This window comes from Littorina saxatilis, linkage group LG10, assembly GCF_037325665.1.
Source record: "Littorina saxatilis isolate snail1 linkage group LG10, US_GU_Lsax_2.0, whole genome shotgun sequence".
NCBI lineage: Eukaryota > Metazoa > Mollusca > Gastropoda > Littorinimorpha > Littorinidae > Littorina > Littorina saxatilis.
In genome coordinates, this window is record NC_090254.1 from 33282191 (window position 1) to 33296977 (window position 14787).

At 40.4% G+C, this 14787-nt stretch overlaps 1 protein-coding gene across 3 annotated transcripts in view; it reads right to left on the reverse strand.

The window, feature by feature from the left end:
- Positions 1 to 6020: 6020 nt before the first annotated feature.
- LOC138978642 (tripartite motif-containing protein 2-like) overlaps positions 6021 to 14787 on the reverse strand; it is a 273078-nt gene continuing 264311 nt past the window's right edge. For all 3 annotated transcript variants that reach the window (XM_070351409.1, XM_070351407.1, XM_070351408.1), the window contains one exon: positions 6021 to 14603. The gene's annotated coding sequence lies outside the window, so the exon portion shown is untranslated. The remainder of the gene's footprint in view (positions 14604 to 14787) is intronic.

A 14787-nucleotide genomic window follows, 5' to 3' on the forward strand; every position in this document is an offset into this window, starting at 1 on the left:
AGTACGATACTGATATTTAGCAAAAATATAGACTAACCTGATTAATGTGTGCTGCATTGCAAGAATTTTATTAACACTATCCATGCATTAAATTGTATAAACCTGTGTTGACCTTTCTCCGCTACTTCGAGAGCATGGGAAAGAGTGAAGGAAAGTAAAGTCCAGGCAGTACCTGTTTCTTTAGCTAATACGAAAAGGCGGCGTGTTTTCCTTCCATAAACTTCCTTTGGAAGGCGCTCGCAGAAAGAAACAGGCTGACGAAAACTGACCTGTGACACACACCCATACACACGCATGCATATAAACACGCATGCAAGCACTGTCGGACGTATGCATGCACTGTGAGTGTCACACACACACTCACATCCAGACACACACGCGCGCCATCCTGGCCGCCGTGGAGCCGCGATGCTTATCAGAATGACACTGGGGCGCGCGTGCTCGCTCGCACATGCACATTAGGGTACATGTACCATTTAACAACAAATTAAACAAAAAAGAAGAAAACAAGTCGCGTAAGGCGAAATAACAACATTTATCCTACATACGTGAGAGAGACACCCGTGAGATAATAATCGTTTAAATCACACGTGTGTGTATCATGTAAATGAGGTCATGTCAAGCAAGTCTGACAGGGACCTGTTTTTCCACTGCTCATGATGCCAAAGTCACCGAGACAAACGTCATAATAGACCCAAAAAATTGCGCTCGCTAATTACCCTCGATGAATTTTGAGAACCAACACGTCACGCCACACTTTCAGAGTGACGTTTCTTTGCTTTGACGTAATAGATTGCACGAGGCTTTAGAAGAGATCGAGGTTCCAAAACAAGCGTCTTCAAGTTAGCTGTTTCGACTGCAGGACATTTTCAGTAAAATACACGTTAGTACAGTATGTAGGATAAACAGAATACTACATGGCTTGCCGTTTCGTACCAGATTTACACTCGTTGCTTTTTCAAATAGTGAACAGCTCGCTTTCGCTCGCAGTTCAATATTTAAAAAAAAAAAACTCGTGTAAATCTGGTACGACACAGCAAGCCATGTAGTATTCTCTATTTAGTCAAGCTGTCGAACTCGCAGAATGAAACTGAACGCACTGCATTTTTCCCCCAAGACCGCATACTCGTAGTTTCGTCAGGCTCGTGGCAAAGGCAGTGAAATCGACAAGCCAGAATAGTGCGGTAATGGTCGCGCTGAGTAGGATAACACGCTTTTCTGTATCTTTATTCTTTCATAGTTCTATATTGTTGGTCTATGATTCTTTTTAGCGTACTGAGTTTGTTTTTAATCCAAACATATCATATCTATATGTTTTTGGAATCAGGGACCGACAAAGAAGATGAAATTGTTTCTAAATCGATTTCGGACAATTAATTTTAATCATAAATTTAATTTTTTTAATTTTCAGAGCTTGTTTGTAATCCAAATATAACATTTGTATATGTTTTTGGAATCAGAAAATGACGAAGAATAAGATGAAATTGTTTTTGGATCGTTTAAAAATTTTTTTTTTAATGACAAGTTTTCGATTTTTAATGACCAAACTCATTCATTAGTTTTTAAGCCACCAAGCTGAAATGCAATACCAAAGTCCGGCCTTCGTCGAAGATTGCTTTGCCAAAATTTCAATTAATTTGATTGAAAAATGAGAATGTGACAGTGCCGCCTCAACTTTTTACAAAAAGCCGGATATGACGTCATCAAAGACATTTATCGAAAAAATAAAAATAAATGTCCGGGGATATCATACCCAGGAACTCTCATGTCAAATTTCATAAAGATCGGTCCAGTAGTTTAGTCTGAACCGCTCTACACACACTGACACAGACAGACAGACAGACACACACACACACACACACACACACACACACACACACACATACACCACGACCCTCGTCTCGATTCCCCCTCTATGTTAAAACATTTAGTAAAAAAGAATAGTTTCAGTTATATAAAAGGTAAAGGTATTCCCATAACCAGGCTGGTCGTAGGGGAGAGAGATGTTAGAGATCTTCACTTTTCTGGGGGCCAGCTTTTTATGAGGGCGGTGCCCATCTCCTCTCCCTCGCTGCCTTTGCCTTCCCCGGCCATGAATAGGGTCAGGTACCCATTTCCAGCTGGGTGGACTGGAGAGCGCTCGGAAAAATCGGGTATTTGTAGTGGGGGACGAACCACGACCTCCAGCGTGAGAGGCAAGCGCTCTAACCACTGCGCCACTCCGCTCTCAGTTATATACCTACCCACAAATACAAATAAAGCAAGTGCCTGTACTCTGAGTCATTTGTTTGACAATGCAGACTGCTCCATGATTAAAACGGGTCATCTAAGATGTGACCGTGACCTAAGACACGGTGTGTCACGAAGACAATCGACTCGAGAGGAGTTGTTTCCCCTGTAGTACTGCCAACGGTGTTTTGTGCAAATGTAGGTGTCTTTGTTGACTTTTTCGACTTTTGTTGACTCTCGATCGTTCTTCCGGCACATAGTTTAATCCATTTTCGGCACTTTTCTAAATCTCTAGATCCCCATCCAACACCGACCATGTGTGACCTCTCACGGTGTCTTAAATCACTTCCACACACGCCATAACAGCAATGTTTGTGCACCATCGTACAGCTCCACCATTCAAACAACGCGCAAAAGTGGCTGACTTTGCCCGAGGCACAGCGGGCCAAGGTCAAGGTCGCCTAGAAGGGTACATCACGAAGCGTCCCGGTACCGAAGCGTCCCACTATAACGCGTCACGGGGGTACCGGGACGCTTTGGTACCGGGACGCTTCGGGACGCTCCCGCGCAGTAGGGCACGAAGCGTCCCGGTACCGAAGCGTCCCGGTACCAGTCACCACGCACATCCTCGGCTCGCATGCCAATGTATTCATGTATTATATAGCAAAGGGAATGCCTGTAATTCACACAGAGCAATCACTTGGTCTTAAACGTGCACAAGACAAAAACTTTCATACTGGGGGAGCGAGCCAGTCTGAAGAGTACTCGGGTCCAGCGCGAGCGTTCTTTATTACCCAAATGAACCCAAACAAACCCAAATTAACCCAAATGATACAATTTAAAAGTCGGAGGCAGAACTGAAAAGACTTTTTCCGACGCTCACGCTTAGTGAAGCCAGAAACCGTGTGTGATAACAGACATATCCCTCTTGTGAACGCCGGAAGCCTACGGACTTTTCCCCCGAACTTGTCCACACGGGTACAGTATTTCCAAATTGGTGTGTTGTGAGTACAGATCTAAAGTAAAGTTGGGGAAAAGTTGGACAAAAAGTGATTTTTTTTTTACCGAAAGCAAATCAAGGTCTGTGCAAAATTAAAACAAATCAGTGAAGTCAAGGTCAAATCAAGGTCAAGATTAAATTTAAAAAAAATAAATATGGTTAGTCAAGTCAAGGTCAAATCAAGGTCATTCAAGGTTTAAAAAAAAAAGTCTAAGTCCTGTGACGCGTTATAGTGGGACGCTTCGGTACCGGGACGCTTTGGTACCGGGACGCTTCGGTACCGGGACGCTTTGGTACCGGGACGCTTCGGTACCGGGACGCTTTGGTACCGGGACGCTTCGGGGTGTCCCCGCCTAGAATAGCCTTGGTGTAAAAGGCCCTATTGTGTGGGTGATGACCGTTGAAACGTTGCTGACGGTTGCTCTTCCTCTTCGTGACACGCTTTCGTCACGTGAAAGACGTCTTCCTTGAATAGGACATCAGTGTATGAGATCATTTTTGGTTTATTTCATGTTGTGAATGATTGGATTACTGCCACACACATCAAAAGAGAGAGATCAAATCAAATCAAATCACAATTGTTTTTTCGACGGTTGTGGCATAAGCAATACAACGAGCTTTTTTTCAACCAGCCCTCGCCAAGAGAGGGGACTAATCTAATCACATATTTACACGGATATTCACGTAGAAAAAAAGGTAGAGAAAAACAACAACATATGAATATTTACACATTCAGGGACGTAGCAGACCCACAACATTTGGTAGGGCGAGTGGAAAAAAAAAGCCGATTTGCTCAGTTCCCAGGTCCATTGATCGACGTAATGTGGATGTGTTTGTGAACTCACTGTTTCTTCTCACATCTGCTTTTGTTCTAGTTACGAGCAGCACGTTTCATGGACGTTACTTTGTTTCTCTGTTTTCTGTATTCTTCTTCTTTTCTCTTACGTTTAAGAAAATCGCGGTAATCAATCGCACGTCAGGTTGAATGTAAGTCACTTAGGTTTGAGATGTTGCTGCACACGAGAGGTTCGAAATGGTGCATGTTTATCATATACTTTTATAAACAAATTGTACCATAAATCAAATGCTTCGTCGGGGTCAGTATAATTATAAATCATTGAAAAATATGTACAACTGAGTTCCGCCAAGGTATGAATCTTGATCAAGTTTTGAAAATAACCAATATGTTATAAATGTATGTTTTCGTTTTGGGATTTTAACCTCTTTTTTCGACCACGTGAGGCACACTGGAAAATGATCACTACAGCTAAAACTTGGAACTGAGGTTTCAATAATGTTAGCTCGAGTTGACACACATATATGGTCTATAAGCGTAGATGAGGTAGCTGTAACTCTTGTTGGAATCGTTACTAACCAGGGCCGGACCAAATGAGTTGAAAAGGGGGGGTTCCTCCTTTTTGGGGAGGTCAAATCAGCGAAGTGGCCGAAGCCACAAGCGCGCGCCTGCAAAGCAGGCGCGCGAACTAGGGGGGGTCCGGGGGCATGCTCCTCCGGAACATTTTTGAAAAACGGTTAAAATCTGTGCAATCTGGTGCATTCTGGGCCTTGTTTTCAGGGTTAAGAGCAGCATTGTTTTGGTGCTAAAACTAGTAAAAAAACAACAACACTCAAAGCAAGGTACATGCTTTTTCCAGGGGTGGGGTTCCGGAACCCCTGGAACCCCCCCCCCCCCCCCTGGGTCCGGCCCTGCTAACTGTTGTAAATTATGATGGGATAACTTTTCCATCCAGCATTTGTTGGGTTTCACTAAATCAAGAGAGAGAGAGAGAGAGAGAGAGAGAGAGAGAGAGAGAGAGAGAGAGACACACACACACACATACACACACAAACACACAGCGCGCACATACATACGCTCTCCGCTGCCCCCACCCCCTCTCACTGTAAGTGTGTGTATACTGATGTGCGCCAGTGTGTGTGAGCCAGTGTCACAGTGTGTGTGTGTGTGTGTATGTGTGGGTGTGTATGTGTGTGGGTGTGTGTGTGTGTGTGTGTGTGTCACTGTACTATGATGTGTGTGGGTGTATGTGTGTGTGTGCACGGTGTGTGTGTGTGTGTGTGTGTGTGTGACGGTGTGTGTGTGTGCCGGTGTGTGTATGTGTGCGCGTATTGGTTGTGTGTGTCTTTTTGTCTGTCTGTCCCTGACATCTTGTCTTTCCCTCTGCTACTCCAGTTCCGGCCTCGCTAATTACAAATTTGTCCCAAGTTCGCCAATTTCGTACACTGTCATTATTTTAAAATGGAGACAGGACCTCAGAGAGATGGGAGCTAACTCTTCGGCTTGGCACGCACATGTCCTTCGGTAGCTTCCCTTGTATTGTTGTTTCCATTCACTGCTTTGTTTCTTTATTGTTCTGCCTTCAAGCAATAAGTATAAGTGTTAATTCTCACCAGCGCAGTTTTCTTCCAACATATCGACGTCGTCATGGCGTAACTCATTTTATACAGCTCTTCAGTAGAAGGCAAAAACTGATTATTTTTATTATGGAAGTGTTTATATTTGTACCTGGTATAGAAAGATAAAAGAATGTAAAATGATGTATGGTCCATCGTATTTTAGAGAATATTTCTCATTGAGAATTATGTACATAGCCTAAAGCACAAACATCAAAATCGCCAAGAATCGAAAAGAATTGAGTTACGCCAAAATTCCGGGACTACTACAATATAATTAGTTCATACTGACTCTACCCGCCTCCCCCCCCCCCCCCCCAATAATACAGACACAATCACACACTAAATGTAGCAAGCGTAAATGAAGCGAAGGCATCAATGAAATTTGCAATACATCTATTTTTATTCAACAAAGGGAAGATTGCAAACAAGATAACTTAAGTCAATCAGAATTAAAAACACAAAATCAGTGCTCTGCAATCAACGATATGCGTTAGAACAAAAATCATCGACACAGACCTCTGTTCAGATGTTTCAATCCACACAGCACTAGGAAAATCAGTGTATATCTTCTTTCTTGTCAGACTTGCTTGCGAACAAAACAAGCATAAACAAAACAGAGAAAAAAAATTCACAGGGTACAAAATAGATATGAAAAGAATAATAATAAGCCCCCCCCCCCCCCCCAATAAAACTGATACATCACAAAGCTTGTTCCCAACTTAAGAATTCACAATCAGCTCTGGCAAATTTCAAAAATGACACAAAATAATAGTTTAAACAACATAATTTTGGGCTACAATCCATGTTTTTGGAAATTGAAAAAATGAAGAAGGTAAGAAACAGAGAGTAACATGAAAATAATGGGAGGTACATCTACTTTGGTCTAGTCTTTGGGTTGCGCTTTCCCTGATGAAAAAGAAACTGCAATCACTACAAACAATCTCCATCCAATCCCCATGTTATAGACCTGTTTACCCCCCAAACTTGACAAGTCAAAAAATTGTAATCCTATGACCAAAACAGTAAATCAAGTGGTTACCAAACGTCAACATTAGCAATACCAAGCTAATTCGAAGCACATTTGAAAATCGTAGTCGGGACACCTTTTTTATTTTTTTACCCAAACCCTTAAAAAATAGTAACAAATTATTCCAAAACAGTGAGGGTATTAAAACAGGTCTGCAAAACCTCCCACAAAAAAAAGACAAGTCGCGTAAGGCGAAATTACAGTATTTAGTCAAGCTGTCGAACTCACAGAATGAAACTGAACTGCATTTTTACAGCAAGGGCGTATACTCGTAGCATCGTCTGTCCACCGCTCAATGCAAAGGCAGTGAAATTGACAAGAAGAGCGGGGTAGTAGTTGTGCTGAGAAGGATAGCACGCTTTTCTTTATCTCTATTCTTTTTAACTTTCTGAGCGTGTTTTTAATCCAAACATATCACATCTATATGTTTTTGGAATCAGGAACCCACAAGGAATAAGATGAAATTGTTTTTAAAACGATTTCGGAAATTTTATTTTAATAATAATTTTTATATTTTTAATTTTCAGAGCTTGTTTTTAATCCGAATATAACATATTTATATGTTTTTGGAATCAGAAAATGATGAAGAATAAGATGAACGTAAATTGATCGTTTTAAAAAAAAAATTTTTTTTACAATTTTCAGATTTTTAATGACCAAAGTCATTTATTAATTTTTAAGCCACCAAGCTGAAATGCAATACCGAAGTCCGGCCTTCGTCGAAGATTGCTGGGCCAAAATTTCAATCAATTTGATTGAAAAATGAGGGTGTGACAGTGCCGCCTCAACTTTTACAAAAAGCCGGATATGACGTCATCAAAGGTATTTATCGAAAAAAATAAAAAAACGTCCGGGGATATCATACCCAGGAACTCTCATGTCAAATTTCATAAAGATCGGTCCAGTAGTTTGGTCTGCATCGCTCTACACACACACACACAGACAGACACACACACACACACACACCACAACCCTCGTCTCGATTCCCCCCTCTACGTTAAAACATTTAGTCAAAACTTGACTAAATGTAAAAAAAGAAAAAGAAGGTAAATAAAACAAAAGAGGAAAAAGATAAAAACATGTACACACAGGCTTCCATTCCATACCAATGTCCATCACTCTCTTCTCTATTGATTTAGCCTTGTCCAAGAAAAATGATACTAATTTTTGCTATTACTAAAAATGAAGGAAAACCCTGGATTATCTCAAAAAGTCTTTATCATCTCAAAAACAATATGCATTTAAGGAACACCATCTTGCTTTTCTTACAAGGTCAGCTGAGAACAAAACTTCACTCTTTTCACAATTTGTTTTTCTTTACAAATCCAGTCTTGTAAATTTTTACTTGTTGTAAATTTTTACTTCAAATTCACAATCTAAGAAATCTTTCAACTTCTCCTTAAAGCGAAAACAAAGTTTTCAAGTAAAAAATAAAATAAAAATAAAAAGTCACTGAAAATCTCCTTTTCTTGCGTTTTGAAAACACAGCAACAATCCTTATTGTGTAAACTCCGACCATAACTGTACAAATTAAAAAAAAAAAAGTAAATGAAAACAAAGGTGCTCTTTGATTAAAGCATTGATTTAGTTCAACCCAGACATCCTACCTCCTAAACGTACCATCATGAAAACTTCAAAAAGTGCACAATATTCAGAAGAAAAAAACCCCATGTCTTGCTTTACTCTTGAAACTATCAAAGAAATACCAAAACGCTTGAGTGTTACTTGGTTTTTAAACATCCCAAGGATGCGCCACGTCCTAAATGCATAGTAGTCAAAAGTGATACAGTCTAGTCTGTGAATGTCAGAACGATATTCACATGTGAGGTTCATTACTCTAACTTTCAAAGCATCTACACTACTGGTCAATAGTATACGAGACACAGTATTTATGAGAGAAAACATCTTATCCTGTGCAAACTTGAAAGGGCACAGCACTGACACAGAGAGCAGAGAGAGAGAGAGAGAGAGAGAGAGAGAGAGAGAGAGAGAGAGAGAGAGAGAGAGAGAGAGAGAGAGAGAGAGTATTGCTTCGAAGAAAAAAAATCTAGATACTTAAAGAAGTATATGTACTGTATTCCTAAACTATCATGGTGATCATATCATCATACAAGCCAAAACAGCAACTATACATTTTTTTTTAACAAAAACTGGAAGGAAAAGAGGTCGAGAACATGAAAAATTATGCTCGCTTGCTAAGATTAAATGGTTAGCGTAGATCACAGAAGTAAAAATGTCACAGATTTTGCAACTATATATACTCCCTACCACAAAAAAGAAGAAGAATTGCAGTGAAAATGGTTTAATTGTGAAAGGCAAATATCCTTGACAAGACTTTCCTTTCTTTTCTTTCATGTGCAAGAAAAACAAAACTAGCAAAAAGGCAAACAACAGCAACCATGAATTAAAAATCAATAAATATTAAATCAATTGCCAATTAATTATCCTAATGACTCGACTGTGTTATTTTTCTCAGTTTTAAAAGCTACACATACAAGGACAATTTCAAAGTTTGCAGTGAAAATATTTATCCACCTAAAACAGCAAGTTTAACACTTGAAGTGCTTGTGCTTTACAATTTTGAGTGAAAGTATGAGAGAGATGTGTGTGTCTATGTATGTGTTTTTATGTTGCATTTATTCTAATTATACATTCAAAAAATTGCTTCTATTGCTGGATGCTAGTCACAAACACACAATAATAAATTAAAACGACACATCCCTCACTCACGCCTCAGTGTACATGTTGGTACCACAGCGCTGAAACTACTATTCCACACATCACATACATTATCAAAATGAAGCGAAGACGGGCCGAAAAGACAGGGTGAATAATAAAAGCTCTCCAGGCTGATTGGAAGCGTCAGGCCAAGGAGAACCTGTTTCTTCAAAGTTAACGGCACAGTCCGCCCAGCGCAATGGATTCGGCGCACCATCTCAGAACTGGCCTGGAGGCTTCTACCAGGGATAAGGTCATGTCTCCACTTGGACATACAGGCATGCTACAGGCCAAAAATGGTTTTACCTGAAAGAAGCGCGCAGTGGCCAAGCCACAAGCCCGAGCCTGCGAAGTAGGCGAGCCAACTAGGGGGGTCCGGGGGCATGCCCCCCCCCGGAAAATTTTTCAAAAAACGGTTAAAATCTGTGCAATCTGGTGCATTCTGGGCATCATTTTCAGGGCTGTAATAGTGTTGTGATCTTGTTAAAAATCCCATTTTAGCCTCCCAAATTTTGTCCAGTCCTTCTTTTTGCCGCTTTTGCCGGATTCGTTCTTCTTCGTGTCAGCCTTCTTCTTTTCCGGCGGGAAGGTGTTTTCAAGCCAAGCCCAACTCCATTTGTTCTTCACGCCGGAATCAAACGGTCCCGACGAATTTCTCTCTACAATATCTGGGCGAAACATTTCGCCAAAATCGACGGCCTACATCCGCAGAACTAGATTGGGAACGTTCTAGATTCAGAACGGCAAGACCAATGACAGGCAACGCGCGTGCGCTGGCTTCATTTAGACCGGCACCCGGTTGCATTGCGCGATATTCACACGGATCGTTTTTGCGGACATTTTTCAACTTCACCGGAATAAATTTGACTTTCCCGGATTTTGAAATTAACGGCTTTCCCGGATTTCAGGCAATTCCCGGAAAAGTAGCATGCCTGACATATACCAACAATCCACAGTCTGCATGCTTTCTGGGCAGAAAGTTTTTTTCTCATGATTTTGTTTCTTACAAGCCACTTATGCAAAATGAATGCATCACAAATTTCCAACTTTGCAAAGGAAGCAGTCAGCATGTTGAATTTTGGTACATATCCAAGTTGAGGGATCGTCTTATTCCAGGGGAATAGCCTGGCCAGATCTGAGATGGTGGCAAGAACTTTTTTTTCCGAAAGGACTGTGCTTTTGTGTGGGTAGAAATTTTCGTCTGTTAATAAGGAAAAAAAACAACGTCTGGAAATACACCTGTGACATGAAGAAAAAATATGATATGATAACAGAGAAGACCTATACAATCTACGGACATTCTTTTTGTCATCTCTATGTGCTATCATACACATATCAACTATTCTAAAAGCTAGGAAAACTCAGTGATTACTTGGTTGATTGATCAATTTGTGTGTTCATTGAACTCACCTGGAGTTTTTTTCTTGCTTCACAAACTGATTTCACAATCAGATCTCCAGGTGAAATACGCAAACTGAAAACAACCCAACGTATCAAGGATTGTTTTGTTTTCATATAATTATTCAGATGCAAAGCTTTCATAAAGATGATCATTACCACAAAAAAAAAGGATTCATCACATTTCAAGCATGTTGGTACAGTTGTTTTTGATTTTTTGCAAGCTTCTAATGTATACACATTTAAAAAAAAGAAGAAAAAAAAGTCATTTTTTGAATTCAAAAAGACAGTAACAACAAAATCATGATATCAGTTACAACTTAAAAGTTTTATAATGATATGAGAAGAACAAGCAACGTCATCCAATTATTATTAAATCTCCACAATATGCTACTGACATGATCAACATGGCACAAAACTTAATCAAATGCGGCACTCATTAATTCAAATCAAAACGGTGATGATATGACAAAGCTCACAGAATTGAACACTGACAAAGCAGAAAAATCTTTTTGTTCGAAAACAAAATCATACGAAGTATACATCTCACTCTACGCCAACCAATCAAGTCTGATGCATGATAATAAATCTGATACAGATATATGCACACACCATACGCACACACTTACTTCACATTTCTTGTGTATTATGTTCATGCACAGGCACAATGCCTGTGTCTAGCCCTGAGAAATAAAACTGAACCAAGTCAAACCAGTTCACAAACACTGACAAACATTATGTACACTGATCAGTACGGTGAACCATACACTAATAATTGGAAATTAGAAGTCGCTGAAATATTGTGAAGAAAAAAGCATGTATTCCCGTTTTTCTTGCTAAAGAAAATACAGTCGTTTTATTTCTTTGCATACCCTGACTGTCAGACAACAGTGTATTGCCAAACCCAAGTATCTAAAATTCCAATGTTTCTATCATTTGAACTATACATACCATCAAATTAAAAAAACACGAAAAACGAAGGAGAAGTGAAGAACAATTAAGACGAAGAAAAGTGTTTTTTTGCGGATTGGTTTGTTGGAAAAAAAGAAAGAAAGAAAGTGAACATGCACTGCATCTTAAGTCAGAAATTTGACGATTTGCAGGATTGCAACTTTACTTTAGAAAACAACCACCTAAAACAAGACAAATTATCTTTTTGCAAATAGTGGAGAAATTCAAGCATTGAAAATTGTCTACATTAGTGCAGATTTCATGAATGGAAAAAAAACACAAAAAAACAAACAAACCCAGAGCCAGGAGACAATAGCAGCAGTTGTCTCCCTCTAAACGCTGACTGATCCCAGTAAACGACAACAACTACAGCTCATCACTACAGTCCATACTAAATTAAACGTGGCGTTGCGGTCATTATTGCACATTAAACATCTATGGATATAAAACAAGAAAAATGCAGGTTTTGTTGTATGCAAAAATGGTGACTTGACAACAGCTACCTACAAGCGTGGTAATTGTTTGTTTGTTCGTTCATGGGCTGAAACTCCCACGGCTTTTACGTGTATGACCGTTTTTACCCCGCCATTTAGGCAGCCATACGCCGCTTTTGGAGGAAGCATGCTGGGTATTTTCGTGTTTCTATAACCCACCGAACTCTGACATGGATTACAGGATCTTTTTCGTGCGCACTTGGTCTTGTGCTTGCGTGTACACCGAGGAGAGTCTGCACACAAAGTTGACTCTGAGAAATAAATCTCTCGCCGAACGTGGGGATGAACTCAAGCTGACAGCGGCCAACTGGATACAAATCCAGCGCGCTACCGACTGAGCTACATCCCCGCCCCCAAGCGTGGTAATGAAACACGTACTGTAGTTTAGCCAACACGTCAGCTTGCTTGAATGAATGATAGTTATGTAGTGCGATCAGTCTATTCAACTTATTTGTGTACAGTCATACTGTGTTTTCTTTTGCTGAAAATGAATTTTTTAAGAGTTGTCCGGAGTGAGTTTACAGTTTCTGAATTACTTTTTTCAATGTTACATACCTTTTTACACCAAAAGGCTACCGATGTCTTTGTTTATTTGTCAAGCAGGCAAATCAATGTTTTCACTTTTTGCGCAAAGCCTCCAAGAAGTCGGCATTTCACAAGAAATCACATAAAGCTGTAAATGACTTTGTCAGTGTTTGTATTGTGTGTACACAAAACAGGAAATACAACACACCGCTTTTTTTGAAGGAGTCTTTCCGTGCAGAACATCGGGGTGCAAATCAATCTACCTACACAAGTTTTCTGCATGGTTGCAAACTGTTCACACCCCTACTCTATGATTATGTTGCATATCACACGGTTACAAGAGATGATATAGAAGAGATGCACGCACTATAAACAACATGAAACACTAAACAACATTCCTGCGTTGAGCGGGAAAGCCCAAACAATTAGCGAGTGCACAGCACACTTGTATGTATACACATACTTGTACTTCAGTGAAAAAGCGTCAAGTCCCACACACACCCCCCCCCCCCCCCCCCCCCATTCCCAAAAGGTACAATAACACATTCCGACACATTTGGATTGCGTCACTTTCTCTCAAATTTCAGGTAGAAATTATAACTGCCTCATGTCATACAATCACAGAAAGTCTTGCGGTTCTTACTAAATACAAGTCCCATTCAGTATTCCGTTGTACATGTTTTTGCTTGAACTTCAAAACCTCTGCAACTTTTGAGAAAAACACGAGTACTAGCTTAGAAACAAATCTGAACAAACGGTTGTGGAGTGTTACACAACATTTCAACCTCCTTCGTCTGCTCCCGTGAAATTCAATGAGATTGATCGTACCATCGTGCAAGGAACATTGAAAAAATGCAAGTACTTCTCTTATCAGCAATTCTCTAATGATCTCAGAAATTCCACTGGCTTCTAGACAATTATCCGAGCCAAACTATGCAACATTCAGAGCACTGTTCCTACCACGACTTTCATCACAATCTTTCCACACACATGAGCTACAAATATTATGCTTCCGTCATTGACCAGCCATTTTACACTACAGTGGTACCCTACCATTAAAGGACGCCCGTGGGACCAGTTAAGTGTCCCCACATTGCAGGTGGCCTGTCATGACAGGTATATTTTGGTCAAGATAATAGACAAGGGGACTCCAGAAGGTGTCCTTTCATGGAAGGTGTCCACTCATCAGAGGGGCCTCACATCGCAGGTACTGTACACCCATAGCTTTGTACAGAGCAAACTTTAACGATCCATACAATCTTTGCCTGACTTTTCATAACATGCATGCACCAGTGCCGAGGTGCATGACAAAGTTAGCAACCGGGCGGGAGTCAGCCAATTTCAACCAATCAGACCCCGCAGTTTGTTCTCACCTGTTCGAGTGGCACACACTTTCGCTTTGCGCACCTCAGACTAGCCTTCCATGTCCTCAAAAATGGCAGAGACTTTCATACTATACATCCATAACTTTGTACAGAGCAAACTCTAATGATCCACACAATCTTTACCTGACTTTTCAAAGCCATGCACCTGCACTCCATGTTCTCAAAAATTGCAGAGACTTTCGTTCCGTCACCGTAGAAATACACACGGTCTCAAGAAACTGAACACATGTGTGACTAGATGAGAGGAAACACTGCGAGGTTTTGTTGCAAAAATCCACAGCCTTGTTGTTGTTGCATTGTCTGACTTCAAGCAAATGAACTGAGGAAAGCGGGTGAAGCCATACGGCGATGTGAATGTGACGAGGAACATCTTGCGAGGTCACCGTGCAGTTGGTCATGGGTTGTTCTGTTGAGTCCCGTTGAAGCAAGCTTGACACTTAAGGAATCATGTCGTGAAACGCCTGTCAGAAAAATAAACACAAATCTTGTAAAACATCACTCGATCATTTATCATATCAACTAGAAAATCGAAAAATACTAACAGTCCTGAAAAAAAACATTTCTGAAAACATTGAGATCATCAAACCCTGAAAATGTACAAAGTTTCAAAGGTCTAGCTTGAAAAACATCGGAGATAACCTCAAT